Here is a 22,327-nt window from a genome sequence, read left to right as displayed (position 1 = left end):
AGATAGATGGGTTGATCTCTGGATTCTCAATTCGATTCCATTGATCTATGTGTCTGTCATTGTACCAGTACCATGCTGTCTTTACCACTACAGCAGTGTAGTAGGATTTGAAATCACGGAGTGAGATACCTCCTACCGGTCTTCTATTCTTAAGGAGTGCTTTGCTTATTCGGAGCTTTTTCCCATTCCATACGAAATTGGAGATTGCCTTTTCCATCTCGTTGAAAAATGGGATTGGTATTTGTATTGGGATTGCATTAAACGTGACCAATGATTAATTAAAGATGATAATTTATCAACCTTATTGAGATTGAGGTTGTTAACAATTACAGCTTGCTTGGTTCCACAATCAACACTCTTGGCACCAGAAGTCAGGAAATCAAAAGACTAATTGCACTGGGGAAATCTGCAGTCAGGGATCTCTCTAGAGTATTGAAGAGAAACGATTTCAGTTTAGAAATGAAGGTGTGCCTGATCTAGGCCATGGTCTTTGCAATTACTTGCTATGCATCAGAGAGGTGTCTTTGAGTTGTGGTGCTGGAGAAAAGTGTTGAACATACAATGGGGCTGCCAAGAAAAACAAATAAGTCTGTCCTGGAAAGGGTGATGCCAAGTTTCTCCTTGGAGACTACGACTTTGAAGCTGTGTCACACATACTTTTGGAATGTGGCCAGGAGGAAGTGGTCTTTGGAGAAGGACATCATGCTTGGAAGGATGGAGGCACACTGCATGCAAGAAAGACTCTGGATGAGATGGATTGATATAGTAACTGGGACAGTTGGGGTTGGTGTGTTGGAGTCAGTGAGACTGGATCAGGATAGGGCAGGCTTCAAAGTTGTTGTACATAGGGTCCATTATGAGTCACAGGTGACTCAATGGCACATGGCAACGACAACAACAACAACAACAACAACAACAACATTCAGCTTACTCAATTCCACAATCAACACTCTTGCCATCAGCACTCAGGAAATCAAAAGATGAATTGCATTAGGGAAACTTTCTGTAAGGGAGCTCTCCAGAGTACTGAAGAGCAACAATGTCAGCCTAGAGACTAAGATGTGCCTGATCCAGCTTATGGTCTTTGTAATGACTTGTTATGCATCAGAGAGCTGGACAATGACCAAGGATGACAGAAGGAAAATAGATGTTTTTGAGTTGTGGCACTGTAGAAGAATTTTAAACATACCATGGACTGCCACGAGAACTAACAAGTCTGTCTAAGAGAGGGTGAAACCAAGCTGCTCCTTCAAGGCAAGGATTTTGAGACTCCATCTCACATACTTTGGTCATATAGCTAAGAGGGGGCCAGTCTTTGGAGAGGGATATCATGCTTGGGAGGGTAGAGGGGCAGCACAGGAAAGGAAGATCCTGGATAAGACAGATTGACACAATAACTAGGGTAATGAGAGTAGGTATTTCAGAGACAGTGAGATTGGCTAAGGATAGGGCAAGGTTAAGAGCTATTGTGCATAGGGTTGCTATGAGTCTCAAGCAACTCGACATCACATAACAATAGTAATCCCTTAATGCTGGTTGCCTACTGGTGAGGAACTGCACTGCCAACCCAAAGGTATGTAATTCAAATCCACCAGCTGCTCCATAGGAGAAAGATGGTACTCTCCTCCCATAAGATGTATTGCCTCTGAAATCCTATTCAAGAGTCAGGTGTGAGTGATTCCAACTGGACAATACAAAACAATTCTAGCAGTTCCTTAAATATTGTCCCTGGTTAGTACAAACAGTTCAAAGCTAGTACTGAAAAGGTTGGCAGTTTAAATTTTTTTTAAATATAAAGAGGTGCCACAGAAGAAAAACCTAGTAATTTAGACCAGAGAAATTGCTGTGATAAAAACACACTACAGAGTACAGTTTTGTTCTGACACAAGGCGAGTTGGCATGAGTGTGAACTTCATGGTGGCAGCATGTTACTCTTTGAAGAGAGTCTCAAGTTGTAAAACAGCTGTTTCTAGTGAACATGAACAAGTTTTAAAAGTGAAGCTGCTCGTACTTTATGGATTTCTCTGTAGTTGTTCTTCTAAACAATTTTAAACTACTTTCCCCATTGTCTAAAATGTTGAAAATGCTCTAGTAAGCTGGGGAAGTAGCATATGGGTTGTTGTTTTTTTTTTTAAATAAGAATTACCTCCGGTGTTCTCTGAAGCATATAAGAAGCAGACAAATCAGAAAAAAGAACATTGCCAGAAGGCACTGGCTACCCTAGATTATTACCTTAATGGATGGGGGGGGGGGAAAAACCCCAAAACACATTTCCATCAAGTCAGTTCTGATTCATAGTGACAACCATTAGGTTTTCAAGGTTGCAAATGTTGGGAGGAGACTGCACATCTTTCTTCCACAGAGTAAGTGGTGGATTTGAATGACTTACTTATTGGGTAAAAATGAAACAATGAAAATAGCACAAGAGGAGAGTGCCCAGATTTCTCCTCAGAGCTACTGGTAGAATTAAAACTGAGTGACTTGAAAGGAGGAAGGAAAAAGGGAGAATATATGCAGGTAGATCAACAACGTACAATCAAGAGCCTGTGGTGATGAAGGAAGAAGTTCAAGTTGCTCTGAAAGAATTGGCAAAGAAAAAGCCTCCAGGAATTGACAGCATACCAAATGACATATTTCAACAAACAGACACTTCCCTGGTTGCGCTAAGTGGTGCCAAGAAATCTGGAGGACAACCATCTGGCCAACTGACCCAAAGAGGTCTATAATTGTTGCCATTCCAAAGAAAGGTGACCCAACAGAATGTGGAAATTATTGAACAATATCATTAATATCATATGTAAGCAAGATTCTGCTAAAAATTATCTAAAAACAACTGGAGCAACATGTCAACATGTCAACTGCCAGATATTCAGGCTGGGTTTAGAAGAGGTCGTAGTACTAGGGATATTAAAGTTAATATTAGATCTTGGCTGAAAGCAGAGAGTACCAGAGGAATATCTGTGTATCATTGACTATGCAAAGGCACTTGACTGTGTGGATCACAACAAACTGTAGCTGACTCTGAGAAGAATGGGAATCCCTGAACATTTGATTGTGTTTATGCAAAACCTATAGTTTGGCCAGGAGACAGTCATCAGAACAGAGCAAGGAGACACTAACTACATGTTAAATCAGGAAGGGTGTATGCCAGGGAGGTATTCTGTCTCCATACCTTTTCAATCTACATGCAGAACAGATCATCTGGGAGGCTGGGCTGTATGAGAATGAATGTGGCATCAGGATTTGAGGAAGATTCCTCAACAACCAATGTTATGCAGTTGGCATAACCATGCTTGCTGAAACTAAGGAGCACCTGAAGCACTTGCTGCAAAAGGTCAAGGACTGCAGCCTTCAATATGGATTGAAGCTCAACATCAAGAAAACAAAGATTCTCACCATTGGACGAATTGGCAACAACATGATGTATAGTGAAGAGATTGAGATTGTTAACAGCTTTAGTTTGCTTGGCTCCACAGTCAACACTGTTGGTACCAGCAGCCAGGAAATCAAGAGAAAAATTGCATTTGGAAAGCCGGCTGTCAGGGAATTCTCCAGAGTACTGAAGAGCAACGATGGCCGTCTGAAGACTAAGGCATGCCTGATCCAAGCCATAGTCTTCACAATTGCTTGCTATGCATTAGAGAGCTGGACAATGAGTAAGGATGATAGAAAGAGAATTGATGCCTTTGAGCTGTGGTTCTGGAGAAGAGTGTTGAATATACCATGGACTTCCAAGAGAACAAACAGGTTTGTCCTAGAGAGGGTAAAGCCAGGCTGCTACTTGGAGGCAAGGATTCTGAGGCTTCGTCTGACATATTTTGGGCATGTTGCAAGGAGGGACCGGTCCTTGGAGAGGGACATCATGCTTGGGAGGGTGGTGGGATAGAGAAAGAGAGGGAGACCATTGATAAGCTAGATTGATACAATGACTGAGATAGTGATGACAGGTATGTCAGAGACAGTAAAGTTTGCATAGGATAGAGCATATTTCAGGGCTGTGATACATAGGATCACTATGGGTCGCAAGCAACTTGATGGCATATAACAACAACACCAATATCAAGAGAACTCTGGTAGTGTAGTGTGTAGAGAGCTGTGACGCCAACCTAGAGGAAGTCAACTTGAACCCACAGTTGCTCAGTGGGAGATGGCTAGGCAATCTCTTCCTTTGCAATTTATAGCTTCAGAAAATCTAGAAACTCTCTATGTTAAATAAATGACTGCTTTGAGGGTAGCTATACTTACTAGGGAAGTCATTGATCATGGGTGTGCAATTTCTCAAACCTCTTCTTGAGATGATTTTTAAAATAAACTTTGATAGACTCAAGGTTGTATTTTGATTTCTGTGTCCTAGTGTTAATTTTCTCCAGCTTCGGTTTAAACTTGCACATGAGTCTGTTCCATCATTGGCACCTGGTTTGGTTTTGGGGCTGATCTTACACTTCTCCAATTATTTTTTTTCTGTAAATATGGTCAATATGATCCTTGTGTAGTCCATCAGGCGAGGTTTATATGTTAAAGTCACATTCTGTGTTTTTTTAGAAAAGGTGTTTTCTATTCCATTATTGAAGTTGGAGGACATTAAAGATATGATCCATGAAGAGATCAATAGGTCATTACAAAGGTGGAGGAGAAAGAAAAACCAAAATGCATGTCAGAAAAGCTATGGAGATTGCATTAGAGCATTGAGAAGCCAAAACAAAAGAAGAGATGCTGAAGTAAAAGAACTGAACAGAATATTTTAAAGGGCAGCTCAAGAAGGCAAAACAAACTATTATGAACAAATGGGCAAAAAGGTAGAGCCAGAGAATAAAAAGAGAAGAACTTGTCTGGCATTTCTTATGCGGAAGGAACTAAAAAACAAACACAAGCCTCAAGTTGTAATACTGAGAAGTGTTATGGGCAAAATTTTGAATGATACAAGAAACATCCAAAGAAGATAGAATACACAGTCATTGTACCAAAAAGAATTAGTCGAGACTGAAAAATTTCAGGAAATACCATATGCAGGAGTGGCATCCACTTTGAAAACACACTTCTGGAAAGTCTATGAACTTTGATAAATGCTGATACTTATAGAAAGGCTTCAGGCCTTTTGTTCATAGGGTCGCTATGAGTCATGGTCGACTTGAGGACAGTCAATAGTAAAAACAACAACCATATGAACAAGAGCCAATGATAATGAAGGGTGAAATTCAAGCTTCACTGAAGAATTGGCAAAAAATAAGCCCCCAGGAATCAATGGAATACCAATTGACATGTCTCAACTAACAGAGGCAACCATGGATGTGTTCACCAGTTTATACTAAGAAATTTGTAGGACAGCTGCCTGGCTGGTTGACTGGAAGAGATCTGTATTTGTCCCCATTCCCAAGAAAGGTGATCTAAGAGATTGTGGAAATTATTGAACAATATCATTAGTATAAAATACAAACAAAACACTGCTAAAGATCATGTAACAGTACACTACTGCCAGAAATTCAAGCTAGGTTTAGAAGTGGCTGTGGCCCCAGAGATATCTTTTCTGATGCCGGATGGATCCTGGCTGTAAGTAAGGAATACCAGAAGAATGTCCATTTGTGTTTTATTGACTATGCAAAAGCATTTGACTGTTAGGGTCATAACAAATTATAGCTCACATTGAGATGAATGAGAATCCCAGAACACTAAAATATGTTCCTGAGAAATCTATATCTACATGAAGAAGTTGTTGTGTAAACAGAGCAAGGGAACATTGCCGGGTTTAAAATCAAGAAGGGTGTGTGTCAGGGTTGTATCATCCTTTCTCTGTATTTATTCAATCTGTATGTGAGCAAATCATTCACGACACTGGATTTTATGAAGAGGAATGTAGCATTAGGTCAAAGGGAGACTCATCAACAACCTGTGCTATGCAGACTACACACCTTGCCTGCTGAAAGTGAGCAGGCTATGAAATGCACTTGCTGCAGAAGATTAAGGACTACATCCTCTGGTACAGATTAAACCTCAGCATCAAGAAAACAAAGGTCTTCACCACAGGAAGAATGGGCAACATTATGAAAGATGGAGAAATTGAAGAAGCTGTCGATGTTTCATCTTGCTTGCATCAACAATTAACAGTCTTGGTATCAGCAGTCAGGAAATCAGGAGATGTACTGCATTGGACCCTGGAGGAGATGGGTTGACTCAGTGACAGGGGAAATGGGGATAGGTGTGTCAGAGACAATGAAATTGACTTAAGATAGAGCAGGGTTCAGACCTGTTGTATACAGGGTCATGAATTACAAACAACTCTACAGCACATAACAACAACAACAACATTTCATTGGAAAGATGGTGGGTCAGCAAAGAAAAGGAAGATCCTCAATGAGATGTTTTGACACGGTGATTCCAGCAATTGGCTCTAGTGTATGAGAGACAGTAAGGCTAACACAGGACCGGGCAGGGTTCAGGTCAGCTCTTCATAGCGTCACCATGAGTTGTACTCAGCTAGATGGCACCTGACCACAACAACAACAATATAATGGGGAAGAGGCTTCCAAATACTGCAGCACATTCCCCTCCCCTCCAACTACTTTTGAATGTCTATGTAAAAGGACACTATACTTTGAAATGTGGGTATCAATGAAAAGGAGAAAGACCAGAGGATGGTTATACACAACGAAGGCAGCAATGAGCTTGAGTGCAACAGAGATTGTGAGGATTATGGAGGACCAGGAAGAGTTGTCTGTGGTACACAGTGTTGTCACTTGAGTCAGAGGGACTTGACAGCACCTAACAAAAACTCAAGAGTGTGTTGTTACTGTTGAGTGTGTGTAGCATCCTTGATTCAGAAGATCATATTATACACAGATTTATTACTGAAACCAACTGCTATGATTTGTCTTCCTAATGGACTTGTCATTGTTGAATACTATCAAGTCAAAACTAATACATAGATGACCCTCCAGTGGGTTTTCAGAGGCAGTATATCTCATGGGAGGAGTTTGCTCATTTTCCCCCTATGCAGCAGCTGGTGGATTCAAACCTGTTACCTTTGCATTGGCAGCATACTGCTAAACCACCACAGCTCCCTAATGGCCTTAAAAAAAAGTATTTTGTTTGTTTGTTTTTAAGTATTCTGCTCTCTGAAAGGGAAAGAAAGCATAAATAAGAAAAATATTTTCCATTGTAGTAAACGAGTCAGGGGGTCTAAGTTTTGCATTACAGTCAGTACAATCAGCCCAACCATTCTGAGACCCCAAATAACCTACCAGATAGATCCTCCTAAAAATTTAAGTGTCAAGAAAATATTTTAATTTTAATCCTTACACTTGATCTATATTTCTGTTTTAGCTGAAACCAAATCCATTCAATTTCCTTCATATACAATTTTAAGTATAGCAACTTTCAAGCTGCCTGAAGAACAAGAGAAAAGTAAGAGAAGAAAAGTGGTATTTTTTTGTTGTTGTTGAGTGGTTAACATTCTGTCTTTCGGCAGAAATATTTTTGCTATGTAAGTTGAGAGTACAGGCTATGCATTTATCATATTTATGTGTAAGTGTTATTTTATGTGTTATTAACATAAATACCTTTAAATTTGAGAGTAGTTTTGAGGGCTGAACTTGAATTATATCATAATGTGGGGAAGTGATCAGTATTTTAAATTGCAATGCATCAGAAAAGGATAAATAAGGGTTATACATCATGGAGTGCTATTTTCTTGAGTAATGAGATCTACATATTATCCTTATGTTCTAGGGCTTCAGAACGTAAGACATCACAACTAAGATACTATTCATTTTGTGGCAAGGACAAACAGGCGATTCTCTAGTCACTGCATGGAGCCAAGGAAATTAATAGCACGTCACTGATATCAATGGAAACCAGGGGCCTCAAGCTGAGTGGTGGCTGGAGGCCAGCTCTTGTTTCATTTTTGGATGCTTCCTAGACACCATTTCACAAGTGATACCTGCAGACCGCGGTAAGTGTGTTTCTTTTTGATGCTAGGGTTGATTCCGGAGGAAGCATTTGATGGGTGGTGGTAGCATTGTAAATAGGGACTCGTGGTCTGCTACCTCCAAAATTATAGAGCCTTGCATCCTTCACATGCTTGTCAAGGTTTGGAAACAAATTCTGTGTTTGGCCCAATCCGGAGCTGGGGTCCTGCTGTGAAAATAGACTGCTGGTGGTCCGGAAATCATCTGTGCCAAGGAGAATTCACCAGCTTTGGTGGCTTCTCTATCACACAGAATACTACTTCCCAAGCCTCCTCCAAGGAGTTCTTTGGAAATGTGATACCCGGGAGGCAGCCATTACATCTGGTTTGAAGGCCTTGACCCCTCTTCCCACTCAGTCTGCAGTCAGGACGAGATTGTAGACGACCTAGGGACCTGCCTACGTGAAGCACCATGCTGTCGCCTTTTGATCAGCAGCCAGGAGACCACTTTGTCACCTGGTGATGAAGCTGGCATTTTGCCCTACTTTCTTTATAGAACAGCAAACAACATACAAGGCTCAACACCCCTGTGAGGTCGTCTGCTGGTTTTTAATAATTCCTTCTATTTATTTAGTGCCTTTTTCCTCTCCCAAGGGCTGACTGTAAGAGTTCTCCATATGTTACTTCAATAATCCTCATTACAGCCCCGTGCCTGGGCTGGTTAGAGAGCGGCGCTAATGGGGCCAAGGTCAACACTCACTCTCCCATGAGCCCCCTGCGAGCAGTCCCATTTGCACTGAGAAAGCTGGTCTATGGCTTCACTCAGCACAGCTAACCAGAACCAATTATTTTAAAAAGTATTCTACAAGCCACAAAAAGGTACTAGTAATAACAATGACAGGTAACACTGAGGAGTGTTTGCTGGATATCAGGTGTTTTCCAAGCTTCCCCCACCCTTTTCTGCTAATTCCGTTTTCTTAGAAATTGCCTAAGAAACGTGTTGTTTATCAAACTCATTTTAAAGAGGAGAGAACAGACTCAGGAAGAATAAGTAACTGGCCCAAAGGTTCATAATAAATGATAGAGCAGAAATTTCAATTTTACCAGTTGACTTAAAAGTTTGATCTCTTATCCACCACTCCATACTCCCTCAGGTAATATTGTAAAGACCACAGCCATATTCCCTCAGGTAATTTTGTAGATGGCACAGCTCTGTACACAAATCTCTGAGCATATCTGGATATTAATCATAACTCACTTATACAAAGGTTGAGGGAGTGGAGAAAAGGTGCACAATTAATAAGACACTAAGTAGTAATTCCTGGTGGTGTAGTAGGTTAAGTATTGGGCTTCTAGCCAAGAGGTGAGTAGATTGAATCCATCAGGGGAGAAAGATAGACGTATTGACCTCAGAAGTTGAGGGAGGGTAACCATGAGTTAGAACTGACTCATTAAGTAGTGAGGTTTTGTTTCATTAGGTACATTTTGGACATGTAGGTAGGCGAGGCTATTGTTTGGATAGGGGCATTTATACTTGGAAAAATGGAGGGTCAGTGAAGGGAAGACCTCAATGAGATAGACTGACATGATGACTTCCTCAGTGGGCTCGAGTGTGTCAGAGATGATGAGGACGGCACAGGATAGGGCAAGGTTCATGTTGGCTATTCATAGCATCGCTATGACTTGGACTTGACTTGACGGCACCTAACAGAAATAATGCAATGGAGCCCGGATGGAGCTGTACAATAAGTCTTGGGCTTCTAACTGAATAGATCCTCCAAATTTCCTGATATAAACTGGTGAGCCCATCCAGGGTTGCATTTGCCTTGTTGAAACATGTCAATTAGTATCCTGTCATTTTTTGGGGCCTTATTTTTTGCCAGTGCCTTCAACACAGCTTGAGCTTCTTCTATCGTTACTATTAGCCCTTATTCATATAGGACTTCCTGAACTGTTTCAGTGTCAACTAATTCTTTTTGGTACAGTGATTCTGTGCATTCATTCCATCTTCTTTTGATGATTCCTGGATTATTCAAGATTGTGCCCATAGCATCTCTCAGTATTGAAACTGGAGGCTTGAATTTGTGTTTTAGTTCTCTCAGCTTGAGAAATGCTGAGCAAGTTCTTCCCTTTTTATTCTCTGACTCCAGCTCTTTGCATATTTTGCAATACTCTAACACTACAGCTCAAAGGCATCAATTTTCCTATCATCCCTAGTCATTGTCCAGCCCTCTGAAGCATAGCAAGTGATTGCAAAGACTATGGAATGTATCAGGCACACCTTAGTTTGCACTTCAGTACTTTAGAGAGGTCTCTAATTACAGACTTTCCCATCGCAATGCGTCTTTTAATTTCCTGGCTGCTGGTGCCAAGAGTGTTGACTGTGGATCCAAGCAAACCAAAACTGTGAACATTCTCAATCTCTTCACCATCCATTATGATGCTGCCAATCAGCCCAGTGGTGAGAATCTTTGTTTTCTTCATATTGAGTCTCAATCCATACTGAAGACTTTAGTCCCTGACCTTCCACAGCAAGTGCTTTAGGTCCTCCTCAGTTTCAGCAAGCGTAGATTGTAGAAAAGAGAAGATAGTCTCCAAGAAAAAACAGACACACCAGAATCAAATTCATGTGTTTATTTGGAGAATTCAGTGGTAGTGTTGCTGTTGTTAGGTGTCATTGATTCTACTAGGAGTCATAAAGACCCTGTGAACAACCTTGCCCTATCCTACGCTAAGCTTACCAACTCCACCATGCTTAAGTCCATTGTTACACTCACTGTGTCAATCTATTTCAATTAGGTTCTTCCTCTCTTTCGCTGACCTTCTATTTTTCCAAATATGAAGTATTTTTCTAAGGACTAGTCTCTCCTGACAATATGCTCAAAGTATGTGAGATAAAGTTTTACTACCCTTGCTTCTGATGAGATGGATTTATTCAGTGACTTGGGTGATAAGGGTAGGTGTGTCAGATACAGTAAAGCTGGCACAGAACAGAGCAGGTTTCAGGCCTACTGTACATGGGGTCGCTATGAGTCCCAAGTGACTCAATGGCACATAACAATAACAACAGCCTTTGCTTCCAAGGTGTGTCCTTGTTGCACTTCCTCAAAGATAGATTTGTTTGTTCTTTTGGCATCCCATAGGATATTCTATATTCTTTCCCAACCCAACGGTTCAAAGGCATCAATTTTTCTTTGTTTTTCCTTGTTCGTTGTCCAACTTTCATAGTCATCTGAATCATATGAAAAAAGAACCCAACCCAAACAACAACAACATGGCTTGAATTAGGCACATTTCAGTCTTTAAAGTAATCTCCTTGTCTTTGGTACTTTCATGAGATCCTTGACAGCAGATTGGTCCGTTGCAACACACCTTTTGATTTCTTGATTGCTGCTATCATAAGTGTTGATTGTGGATCTAAATAAACTGAAATTATTGCTGTCAATTAACAACATTAAACTTTTATCCATCTATCATTATGTTTTCTATTGGTTAAGTGGTGAAGACCTCTATTTTCTTGATGTTAAGGTGTAATCCTTATCGTAGGCCTGTAATCTTCTTCAGTAATTGTTTCAAGTTTTCTTCACTTTCTGCAAGCAAAATTGTGTCATCTGTCTGCATAACTCAGATGTGGATAAGTGTTCTTCCAGTCCTGATGCTGCATCCTTTGTATAGTCTAGCTTCTCAAATTATTCTTAAATAGGTATAGAGAAAGGATATAGCTCTGAATCACATCTTTCCTGATTTTAAACTATGAATATCCCCTTATTCTGTTCTACTGGTTGCATTTTGGTCTATGCACAGGTTTTGCATGAGAAAAAGTAAGTGTCCTGGAATTCTAGTGTAGTTGAATTAAATGTTTAGGTTAACAACTGCTCAATAAATTTTTAAAAGGTATAAACCTCTAGATTATTTGTCTGTTGTTTGAAGTAAAAGGAATGACTTAACTGCACATGTCTCTGGAAATGCCAAATTGTCTTAAAAAATTGGTCTCTGAGAAGACTCCAGGTGGCCAGAGTCTAGGTCCTATAATTTCCTATAGGTTTGAGCTTCAGTAAATTAACTAGGCCTTCTGAGTTTCATTCTCTAATCTGAAAAATGAATATTATTATATTAAAAGAGAAAGTTAAATATAAAGAAGCCCCTGGTAACAATATTATTGTTGTTTTTAAAGGCTATTGAGTGTACTCCAATTCGTGATCTCTGCCACGCTCAAGCTCATTGTTGCAGTCACTGGGTCAATCCATCTCTCCTTTTCTGACCCTCTACTATAGCAACATGAGCTGTTGTTATGACAGTGAAGATCATTATGACAAAGAAGATTTAGAAATGATGTAGTTATTTATCCCTCAATATTCCCCCCCAATCTCTGACACAAACAAGAGCATACTTGTTTTGTCCCTCTGCTGCATGAAACACTCTTAACCAGGCTGGCTTCTTAAAAGTGCTCGTTAGTGGAGGAGATTATGCATTTTCAGCAGATAAGGTTCCAAAGTGCACGGGTGGGACACGTGGGGTACCTTGATTAATGGCTCGGTAGATTTTCATATTGGTAGTAATAACTAGCACATGTGCACTGGAAATCCTACACGGTATATTATACACTTTCCGTTATAACAAACAGCAAGATCTTAAACAGGGACATTTTGACTAGCTGGCTGTGATAACTGTTCATACTGCAAATGCCAGTTTCTGGATTGCAAGTATTTTGTGGCTTAAATTTCAAAACCAAAAACAAAGAAAAGAAAAACCTTAAATTGTTTCCTGCTTATTTTTCTCAAGTCAGACAGCACAATCTGGATATGACTTCCACCTGAAAGCAATACTTATGCTGTGGTTAGCAAGCCAGACTGCGTTTCCTTTTTACTTTCACTTGATCTAATTAAGGATGGGGTATAGAATTTTACCATAATGCTCTGAGATCCTTTAACAAGTCATTCAACATCAATATTACTCCACCACTCGCCAAGTTATAAAAGGTAATGTTTTCTTCCCCCCTGCAAGACTTAAGCTGCCATGTTTGAACAATATTCTAAGGTTCTCAGGCTGATCTCCAACAAGGCCCAATCTATCCCTGTACTCCCAGCCCTACATACTTGGCTGTGTTTTCAAAGAGTTCTCACATCTGCTAAAGATAAGGCAAGGTATACATCAGACAATCACTCATGAGGCTTATGTTTAGACATTTCGCTTCAGAGTGTCATAAGACAGCAGAGATCATGGTGAAGGGAAAGTACAATTTTTTCATACCTTGTTATTCATTGTCAAATAATTTCCTTGTTTATTGTCTTAGGAACTCTGGTGATGCAGTGTAGAGGGATTTGTGCTGCTCACCCAAAGGCTATGTGACTCCAGTGGTTTGGAGCCAACAGTGACTACACAGGATAAAGACAGGCAAGTCTTTTCCAGTAACAATTTATAACTTTGGAAACCTGATGGAGCGTCGTTATCACAAACCAGAGATATTTCTTAAGTAGGAGTCTAGACTATTGTGTAGAAGATATCTGGACTTAAAAAGAAAAAAAGAAAAAAAAAGGCAGTGAATGGGACACACCTACCAAGACAGAGTCTAGTTGTGTTCCAAGTATCCTTTCAATTACCCTATGAGAGAAAACTTCTTCAGGACTTCACTTCCTCTTTGATGAAGCAAGTATAAAAGAATCTTGCCAGAGACCTCTCAGTGAGCCTGACTCAAATGGCTCATATGTGGGAGGGCTTAGTATATGTAATTTGATGAACACACACTTTCTTTCTAAGTGCTTTGAGACTGGGAAATAGGCACCATATGTAACCATTTGGATGTGTTCCTTATCAATAAAATGGTTATAAAACAAAATTCATGAAATGAAGTCAGCACAGTGCCTGGCTAGTTGCGGGCACCCAGTTTACTCAGGAAAGACCTCCTAGAGAACCAGCAGACTCCCCTCAGGTTTCAGGCCCATTTGACCACTGAATCTGGTGGGCTCTCTAGTCTGGAGGGGCAGAGTTTGACAAAGTCACGGGCTAGGATTTATTCAAGAGCTGAGTGAAGTGTCAAAGTAGAGAGCTCAGAAAAAGAGGAGTTGAACAGATTGATAAAACCAAGAGATCAAAAGCAGGATTGAATGAGAATAATGCTAAACTCTGACTTGGAGCCATGGTCAGTGGTGAGCAGAGGGCCTTCTTGAGAACATGTCTAGATTAGGAGCCGCCTTTGGCTGGTTTTCATGTGCAAGACTCATCACAGGGAAAAGGTGGAAAGGTAGATCTGCACTGTTTAAGAGACTAGGCTTCTCAGGAGAAAACCAGGCTTCTACTGTGCAATTTTCCAACTCAGAAATGCTATGGAGGGTCAGCTATGAGTGTGCTCAATGAACAGTACAGAAAAGAATGTTTAGGAAGACAGTTCTTCGTGTTTGATCTACTGATGCTTACTTTTGAATATATGCGATGCTGATTAGATTCCAGAGACCTAGTCAGATTAATGAATTCACATTTCTTAGAACTAGACCCCAGGAATCTTCATTTGCAGCAAGCACACCTCTGTCTCCCTCCATAGGATTCCTAGGCATTCTAAAATGTAAAAACAAATGACAAGCAAAGTGCAAGTGACACAAGAGAAGACATGAGTTCAAATCTTGGCTGTGTGATTCTGAGTGTCTCTTAATTTCATTGAACTTCGGTTTATTCACCTGCAAAATGGGATAAAAGTATTTCCTCACTAGGGTTAATTAAGCTAATGGAGATGGAAGGGGTAAAATACAAATGTAAATATAACTTTCCTGAGCCACAGTGCAACCTTGGAGATTCTCAACCTCTCACCCATATCTGCCAGCTGAAGGCTTGCTGGTGGTCTTTCTTACTTAGCACTTAGGAAACTGTTGGTTAGCCTCAGTGTCTGCCGCTGGGAGACAGACAACATGCTTCTGAAATCTTAGAACACTCAGGGAGATGAATCTGAAGAGTCTACAAGTCTTGGAGGTGTGTTTCCTATGTGGTTGAATTCCAGAGACTCTTTATGTGCTGAGCTACTTGGACAGTAGCTAGGTTAAGAATTAAGAAGAGGAAGAAGGGGATTAGAGTCCCAAATGAGTTGATAAATTAGAAAAGAAGTTGGGAATAAAGGAAGAAAGAAAAAAAGAAACTCCGCTAATAGGGAAAGTTCTGGATGATACATGGAGGAAATGATTATTATCACAAACACAGGCTATGATGTCCAGCCAAATGAGGATAATAAGTTGAAAATGAGCCAGTGAGGCCTGGGTATCACTTGAAATATGAGCGTGGAAGTTGGCTGCATTAACTGAAGCACAGCTTGAAGGACTGTGAGGTAATCGTCGCTTTATCATACCTTTATGAGAGTTCTTTGTACAGTTCTGGACTTCACAGTCTGAGCGGCATGGAGTACTTGGACTTGGTTCAACAGATAGAAATAAAGATGATGAAATTGTTGGAGAACATGAACTATGAGAAAAAGCAAAAAGGTCTGGTACTATTTAACCTAGAGAAAAGAATGCTGAGGGGAGTCTTAACTCTTCACTCCGTGAAGGCTAATTAAAGAGCTGGTTTCTTGTGATGTTTCTGTTGAGACATTAACAGTCTCCACAGGCTCTGGGGCAAGCGAGAAACTGCTCTCCAAACGCTAGTAAAGAACCACCAGATTGGGGGATGTAGATGGAATCAAATGCAAGACTTAAACTAGTTTCAGTATAGGAAGGAAAAGTAATCCTGACTGGGTTTGGGGTCAACGCCAGTGCTACCCCAGAGCTATGATGATCTGAGGCGGGAATGGACTTTTCGGGCCTCAGTTTCCTTTGTAAAAAGAGCAGATAATCGGCCCCCTCCTCCGTGAGCGCCCAGGAAATCACCACTGAGAACACCATGCCCCACCCATACCCAGCGCTGACCCCGGAGCTCGCTGACATCGCTCATCGCATCGTTGCTCCGGGCAAGGGCATCCTGGCCGCAGATGAGTCCACCACCTGCCAAGCGCCTGCAGTCCATTGGAACCCAGAACACCGAGGAGAACCGCCGCTTCTACCGCCAGCTCCTGCTGACTGCTGAAGACCGCGTGGATGTCATCCTCTTCCATGAGACCCTCTACCAGAAGGCGGATGATGGGCGTCCCTTCCCCCAAGTCATCAAATCTAAGGGTGGTGTTGTGGGCATCAAGGTAGACAAGGGCGTGGTACCCCTGGCAGGGACTAATGGCGAGACCACCACCATTAAGCCACTAAGGGCTGGACGGGCTGTCCGAGCGCTTTGCCCAGTACAAGAAGGGTGGAGCTGACTTTGCCAAGTGGTGCTGTGTGCTGAAGATTGGAGAGCACACCCCCTCAGCTCTTGCCATCATGGAAAATGCCAACGTGCTGGCCCGTTATGCCAGCATCTGCCAGCAGAATGGGATTGTGCCCATTGTGGAGCCTGAGACCCTCCCTGATGGTGACCATGACCCGAAGCACTGTCAGTATGTAACTGAGAAGGTGCTGGCTGCCGTCTATAAGGCTCTGAGCGACCACCACATCTATCTGGAAGGCACTTTGCTGAAGCCTAACATGGTACCCCCTGGCCACGCCTGCACACAGACGTTTTCTCATGAGGAGATTGCCATGGCAACTGTTACAGCACTGCCACACAGTGCCCATGCTGTTACTGGGATCACCTTCCTGACTGGAGGCCAGAGTGAGGAGGAGGCGTCCATCAATGCCATCAACAAGTGCCCCCTGCTGAAGCCATGGGCCCTGACCTTCTCCTATGGCCGAGCTTTGCAGGCCTCTGCATTGAAGACGTGGGGTGGGAAGAAGGAGAATCTGAAGGCAGCCCAGGAGGAGTATAACAAGCGCGCCTTGGCCAACAGCCTCGCCTGCCAAGGAAAGTACACCCCAAGCGGTCAGGCCGGGGTGCAGCCAGCGAGTCCCTCTTCCTCTCTAACCATGCCTACTAAGTGGAGGTGTTCTAGGGCCACCCCCCTTGACACTCCAGACCCCAGCACCTTCTTAGATTTAACACTTGAGAAGAAGGGCCTCATCTGGGACTTCAGGCTGCTCCTTCCCGTCACTCTTGATGCCCTTGTGATACTGGTGTGTGGTGGTGTCTCTGTTTGCTAACTCCATCACCTTTCCAACCCACTGCCAATAAACAACTATTTAGGGGGTGGGAAACAACAAAAAACAAACAAAAAAACTAAAACAGCAGATAATCATCTTTGTCTTCGACAATCCTGATTCAGTGACATCTGTGAAAAACATGGTGGCTGGAGCAGCTAGTGGATTTCAACTGCTAGCCTCTGGGTTGGCAGCCCAACTCCTTCTCCATTAGGCCATCAGGACAGTTATACTCTGTTACAAGGAGTCACTACGAGTCAGGATCAACTCAGTGGCATTCAACAACTAAAATGTTTAACCTACTCAAGTTTTATTTGTTTGTTTTTTTGTGGGTTGTTGGTTTTTTGTTTTTGTTTTTTTTGCTTTGTGTGTGTGTGTGTGTGTTTCCATTCAAAGAAAGGAAAGCAATAAACTGTGCTGGGAGTTCGGTCATAACTTCTATCTGGGTTCACGGGGCTGAGTCACTGGCTGGGGGACCAGCTGTACACAGCTACAGGGACTTCATGAAAGAGTCTCTATTTCTGAAAGGTGAAAAAGATGCAGGGTGTTCCTGAACAGAAAAACACCTAAGTGTGACAGCAGGGTGACAGGAATCAAGTAACCACCCAGGAATAAACAGGTCAAGGAGGAGGGAGAGTGAAGCGTGAATCAAAATAAAGGGGTGAGAATGAAGCTTCAGTTAAGGAACAAGAGGAAGTCCAGTGGAGGTCTGCAGGACCTGGTCTAGACACAAAAGCTGAAGAGGCGACTCAAGGGACCAGAAAGAAATGAACATTGGCTGAAAACCAAGAAGACAGGGCTAGATTTTTCTCTGGCTTAAAGGTTTGAAAATAGATAGGCTTTTCAATGAGATAGACTTGGTTTCCATTTTGTCTCTGACACTTTGCTAGCAACGTGATGGGAGCAAGGTATTTAATCTCATTGTGGTGTGTACTGTAGAATCAGAACCGACCCACAGCTAACCCACAAGTTGGTTTTGACAGGCAATTAATTGCACAGGAGGAGATCGTCCATCCTTCTTCCATGGAGCAGCTGGTGGCCTTGACCCATGTGCATTCAGGATGGCAACACAGCTACTTGCCACTGGGCCACCAGAGCTTGTTAGAACATAGTAAATTCTCATAATAAAATGGGACTACTATATCTATTTTGTTATGTTATTGTAAGAATTACATTATCATTTTCTGCCTGATACATAACAAGCATGGAAAAGGGAGTATAATTCTGTGTATGGGAATAGAATTAGGGAAGGATCAAAAGAAACATTAGTAGTGATGTAATGGTTTATAGAGAAGAAGTAAACTACTACTACAGATAATGACACAAACTAACTTTGTGTAGCACGTTCATCTACATCCTTCTATTCATTTTCTCACTCACTGCCTTTGAGTTGGAGCTGCTTCACAGCTCACCCTTCAGTGGGTTTCTCAGGCTGTAAATCACATGGGAGAAGATTGTCAGCTTCTCCAGAAAAGTCTCTGCTAGATTGAAACTGCCAGACAGGCAGAGCCTTTGTGTTAATGGTGCAAGTACCTATAGATTATTCCTCCAGAGCTCCCCTAATTTGATTTACCGGGATATTTCCTCTTGAAGTAGCTATAGAGTGAAAAATTGAAATTGCTAACAATTTTAGTTTGGTCAAGTCCACAGTTCTTGGCATTAACAATAGGGAAATAATAATAATAATAATAATAATAATAAAAAACAAACACAACAAACTGCTTTAGGAAAATCTACTTCAGTGACCTCTCCAGAGTGCTGGACAACAACAATGTCAGTCTAGACACTAAGGTGCACCTGATATAGGCCATAATCTTTGCAATTATTTACTATACATCAGAGAGCTAGACAATGATTAAGGATGACAGAAGAAGAACTGATGTCTTTGATATGTGGTGCTGGAGAAGAGTATTGAACATACTATGACTACCAATAGAACAAACAGGTCTGTTCTGGAGCGGGTGAAAATAAGCTGCTATTGGAGGCAAGGATTTTGAAGTTCTGTCTCACATACTTTGGGCATGCTTCAAGGAGGAACTGGTTTTTAGAGAAAGACATCATGCTTGGAAGGGTGGAGGGACAGCACAAGCATGGAAAACCTCAGATGAGATGGATTGACACAGTAACTGGGGTAAGGAGGGGAGGTGTATCAGAGGCATTGAGATTGGCTTAGGATAGAGCAGGGTTCGAAGCTATTGTGCATATGATTGTTATGAGTTGGAGTCAACCTGATAGAATATAACAACAACAGAGCAAATATGTCATTTTGAAGACTAAGGTGCTCCTGAACAAGCCATGGTAGTTTCAATTGCCTCATAACCATGCAAAAGCTTGTTGTTGTTGTTGTTACGTGCCGTCGAGTCGCTTGCGACTCATAGTGACCCTATATACAACAGCCCTAAACTCCGCTCTGTCCTGTGCCAATCACACTGTCTCCGACACTCCCATCCCAATTATCCCAGTCACTGAATCAATCCACCTCATAGAGGGCCTTCCTCTCCTGCGCTGTCCCTCCACCCTCCCAAGCATGATGACCGGTCTCTCCTCACAACATGTCCAAAGTATGTTAGACGGAGCCTCAGAATCCTTGCCTCCAAGGAGCCACCCGGTTTATGTTGTTATGTGCAGTCGAGTCGCCTGCCACTCATAACAACCTTACATACAACAGCTCCAAACCCTGCTCTATCTTGCCAACCTTATTGTCTCTGACACACCTATCCACATTACCCCAGAGACTGAATCAATCCATCTGATCGAGGATGCATGATGTCCCAAGCATGATGTCCCTCTCCAAAAACTAATTCTGCCTTGCAACATGTCCAAAGTATGTCAGATGAAGCTTCAGAATCCTTGCCTCCAAGGAGCAGCCTGGCTTCACCCTCTCCAGGCTAAAAATGATGCTTTTAAATTGTGATATTAGTGAAGAAAATATCCCATTGGACTGTCAAAAGTACTAATAAATGTGTCTTGAAAGTACAGTTGAACGGTGCTTATAAGTGAAGAGGGTTAGATTTTGTCTTAAGCACTTTGAACATATTATCAACAGGGATCAGTCCCTGGAGAAGCATATCATGCTTCATAAAGCTGAGGGTCAGTGAAAAAAAGGTAGATGCTCAGGATGGATTCACATAGTTATAGCAACAATGGCTCAAGCATGGCAATAATCACGAGGAAAGTGTAAGAGAGGACAATATTTTGTCACATCATACACACAGTAAATGTGAACTGGAGCAGATCTGACAGCACCTAACATAAAAAAAAATTATTATTATTATCATCATCATTGTTATTACACAATTCTGTAGAAAAATCCAGAAAGTCTTCTGTCCAGTTACTGACAATGTTGTATTTCAATGAAAAAAAGAGACTTTCTGCCAAAGAGTCTGAGGGAATGCCATAATTTCCCCTTCTTTCTTAAAACCCCTAAGCTGATGTTTAGGCTAAATAATGCTTTGTTTAAAATCACTTAGTAAGGTGTTGAGCTGTGGTTTTTACCCAGTTTTTCTGGTCCCAAATCATTACTTATTGGATAATGTCTACTGTACAGGCAGCAATTGATACCCATGTTTTCAACTGTTTCCTTTGCATCTGAAAGTTGGGTCATAAATAAGAAAGACTGAAGAACTGATGTCTTTGAATGGTGGTGGTCGTGAAGAGCATTGACTGTCCGATGGAATGCCGAAAGAACAAAGCTATCTGTCTTGGAGGAAGTGCAACCAGAGTGCTCCTTAGAGACAAAAATGGTCAAACTTCTCACATACTTTGGACATGTTGTCAGGAGGGGTCAGTCAATGGAGAAAAAGACATACTGGGAAGCGTGGAAGGTCAGGGAAAGAGAGGAAGACCCTCAAAGTGATGGACTGACATAGTGACTACAGCAATGGGCTAGAATATCAAGGAGGAGATCAAGAGGACGGCACCGGACAGGGCAAGGTCACGATCTGTTGTTTATTGGGTTACTGTGAGTCACGGTCAACTGAACAGCACTTAACAACCCAACATGATATGGGAAAGAGACAGAAAGAACTTGAGAGACTGATCAGTGCTGTAGAGTTATAACCAAGTTAGCTGAGTAGGGTAAGATCGAACCTGCAACTTAGTCAAGCTGCTGGTGACTATGCAATGAGAGCCCTGTTAACTGATACTTCTGCCTGTGGGCAGCAGGACTGGTAGAAACACTATTAGGGAAAGGAAAGGCTGAGGTGAGGCTTCAAGTTCAAGGTTCAAAGGTACCATCTTTAGCATGAAGCCTCTGACTCACACACAGTCTTTGTGCCCTCCCATATAAGTAAAGTAAGAACGAGACTAGCAGAGCATTTCATCATGCTTGCTGGAGGAGATTTATATTTTAAAATATAACCACAGTTATTGGTTTGATGTAGTCATCACTTTGTCCTCAATTCAAACTCCACTTTATTTTCTCCAAGGCAGTTTTGACTCATATCTGACCCTCCATCAGGTTTCTGAGTCTATAAATCTTGGCAGGAGGACGACCTATTTTTCTCCTGCAGATTTACTCATTGATTTGAACCTCCAGAGGTGTGGAAGTTTTTTGGTTATCAGCACAGTTCCCTTATAGACCATGTCTTTGCTAAGCTTTGAGATCATTACTGAGTTGAGTTGCATCACAGGGCAATGTAAACCACAGTGAGCAGCACTGTCAGAAAAGGCAACACTAAAATGATTTTCATATATTTGTATGCAGTGCTATGGAACTGAATTATGTTTATATAATTATCAATATATTACCAACATTTCTGCAGTTAATAATTTTCAAAACAAAAACATTTTTCATAAGCCCAAGTAGCATGTATCTATATGCATACAAGGCTAAAACTCAATGCTAATTTACTTTTAGAACTTTCTAATGAACTCTAATAAGAGTTAATAATTATTAACCAATCACAGGGATACTCCAGATCACATGGTTTCATCTGCCCACACTACGAGCACACAGTGAGTGCCGTTTTCATTGCTTCTTATGCTTTTATCATTTTTGTAAAATTTCCTATAATTTTGGCTACAGTTTTGTGGTAGTTAGTATTTGTGCACTTACATCAATTACTTTTTTTAGAATGACACAGAAATAAAGAAAAAAGGAGAAAAATCCTGAAAGTCTTCTTGTCAGTTACTGACAATGTTGTATTTCAATGAAAAAAAGAGTATAAGACTTTCTACCAAAGAATCTGAAGGAATGCTATAATATAATTTCCCCCTCTTTTTTTAACCCCAAAATGTAGCCAGGTATGCTCTCGCTCCCTGTCCTGCTTTGAATTTTTAAGAAAAACGTTGGTGGGTGTGGTTTTTTAAAAATATATATATAATAGTTTTGATACGAATTTTA

At 41.4% G+C, this 22,327-nt stretch overlaps 1 protein-coding gene and 1 pseudogene across 1 annotated transcript in view; one reads left to right on the top strand and one right to left on the bottom strand.

Moving 5' to 3' along the window:
• PALLD (palladin, cytoskeletal associated protein) overlaps positions 1 to 22,327 on the bottom strand; it is a 672,347-nt gene that overhangs the window by 453,970 nt on the left and 196,050 nt on the right. The gene's annotated exons all lie outside the window — the stretch shown is intronic.
• On the top strand, positions 15,746 to 16,823 carry LOC102851052 (annotated as a pseudogene).

Source organism: Elephantulus edwardii, unplaced genomic scaffold, assembly GCF_000299155.1.
Source record: "Elephantulus edwardii isolate Elephantulus edwardi_28Jun2011 unplaced genomic scaffold, EleEdw1.0 scaffold00188, whole genome shotgun sequence".
Classification (NCBI taxonomy): Eukaryota; Metazoa; Chordata; class Mammalia; order Macroscelidea; family Macroscelididae; genus Elephantulus; species Elephantulus edwardii.
This window is presented reverse-complemented; position numbering and strand designations above follow the sequence as displayed.